Source organism: Talpa occidentalis, unplaced genomic scaffold, assembly GCF_014898055.3.
Source record: "Talpa occidentalis isolate TD23 unplaced genomic scaffold, MPIMG_talOcc4v2.1 talOcc4.7, whole genome shotgun sequence".
Lineage (NCBI taxonomy): Eukaryota > Metazoa > Chordata > Mammalia > Eulipotyphla > Talpidae > Talpa > Talpa occidentalis.
In genome coordinates this window covers 6355059-6356916 of record NW_023605083.1, presented here as the reverse complement: position 1 = coordinate 6356916, position 1858 = coordinate 6355059, and the positions used below count along the sequence as shown (strand labels likewise).

The following is a 1858-nucleotide window of genomic DNA, read 5'->3' as shown; positions in this document are numbered from 1 at the left end:
ACTGAGCAGCAAAGGGGATGAGCTGGGACATCCCGACCCTGAAGGGCAAGAGATGAGGGGCAGGGGTTGGGCTCTGCAGGGGCAGAGAGGTGGAGGGCACAGGCCCTGGTTCACATGCCCTGGTTTGCATCCCGGCCCCGCCCCCCCAGCTACTGACCCTGCAGCACCCCCAGCCGCTGTCCCCTCACCCCCGGGCCTGGAAGGCAACAGTCCCTGCCTGAGGGAACAAACGCTACAAAGGCATTCGGTGCATTCGGCCCAGGCCCCAGAGCAGAGGACCTGGATAAATGTTGGCGCATAAGAATAATAAATAATGAGGAGTGATCGAAGGGTTTTGAAGCCGGGAAGTGACAAGGTCAAATCTGTATTTTAGAGCGACCCCACTGGAGGAGGAGGTAGCCTTGGGGAGAAACTAAAAGGTCGTGCCCTTCTCGAGGTATTTCTCTGAAGTCTGTGGGAAGTTTGTAGTGTCAGGTTCAAGATTTTATTGGTTCCATGTTTGGTTTTTGATTCTGCAGTTTCCTCGGGTCCTGACGCATCCGATGCCTGCCTCACTGGCCTGGCAAGTTGGGCCTATTTGGGGCTTCGAGGTACATTTCAGAAATTAAATAAGCGAGTGGGAACATCAATTAATAACCGGGCGGTTGGACTTGGGGGCGGGCCTGGGTGGGGACCAGTGGGGGTTTGGGTGGTCCTGTGACGCTCAGAGGAGGAAGGAGCAGGGTGCGGGTGGTGGGCCCAGGAGGGGAGGGGCTGGGGTGCGTCCTTGTGACTCTAGCCTGTTTCTCAGGGAAGATCAACAACGGGGCTTCAGACCCTGGTCAGCCCTCCCCACCCTCCTTGAGACCCAGAGATACAGCTTCCATCTGGAACCAACATTGACATATGGGGGGAGGGTGCTGGGGTCCACAGCGGGTGGCAGGGCTTGGGACAGGGTGAGCTGGAAAAACAGCAGAACCAGTAATACTGGCCATGGTTACCACTGAGCGCCTCCTGGCGGCGGGCTCCTTGTCCATCTGCCTGGCCCTCTGTTGAGATGGTTGTTAGCCCATTACACAGAGTTGTAAACTGAGGCACAGACAAAGCTGCTTATCCAGAGCTGTATTAGCGCCCATGAGGGGGCACCCCCCAGTCTTACCCATCCGGCTCCAAGGACCCTGGCCTGTGAGGAGCCTTAGTCAGGGCTTCCTCCAGCAGCCCCAGGGAGGCTGGATCTTCTGCCTATAATCCAGGCCCCAGGTAGAAAGACCCAGCAGAGCAGGTGTCCCGCCCCCTCTCCACAAACCTGTTGTGTGACCTTGGCCAAGCTCCCCCCTCTCTGAAGTGTGGCTGCCACCTCCTCAGTCAAATGGCTCAGGGTCTAGTCCCTGGGGCCGGCTTGTGGATTTCACTGGCTCCTGCTTATCTCGGACCTAGCACACAGTAGGTGCTCCACAGAGGCCCAGGCCCTCTTCCCAGGGCTTCCCTGTCAGGGACGATTATCTCCATGGAATCCACGCTGTGAAAATAAACATGAACTCAAGTGGCCCCGGTCTCCGTGGCAGCCAAGGGGAAGCTCGGTCCCCAGCCTGTGTCTGTTCTGGGCAAGAACAAAAGTTTCCCTGTGAAGTTGCCCCCACCCCCGCTTCCCTTCTGGAGCCAGCTGGGGTGGGAAGGAGAGGAGGGGGCCAGGCGTGCAGCTCAGCTGCCTGTCAAAACCCGGCCTCCCCCGACCCAGTCCCTATCTGCCCCTCGGGGCTGAGGCAGGCAAGGACCTAAAAGCTCGGGAGCCCCAGGGGCAAAAAGCTGGAGAGACGACCCCACTGGTGACCCTGGGGGTGTGCCAGGTTGTTCTCGCACAGGGCACCAAACCCAGTCA

The 1858-nt window shown here is 58.8% G+C and overlaps 1 long non-coding RNA gene across 1 annotated transcript; it reads right to left on the bottom strand.

Annotated features, from left to right (window-relative positions):
* Positions 1 to 562: 562 nt before the first annotated feature.
* On the bottom strand, positions 563 to 1462 carry LOC129144863 (uncharacterized). Its single transcript, XR_008549623.1, has 3 exons — positions 1286 to 1462; positions 981 to 1028; positions 563 to 583 (listed from the first exon to the last, which is right to left on the bottom strand). It is a non-coding gene; the product is annotated as an uncharacterized LOC129144863 (long non-coding RNA).
* Positions 1463 to 1858: the final 396 nt, after the last annotated feature.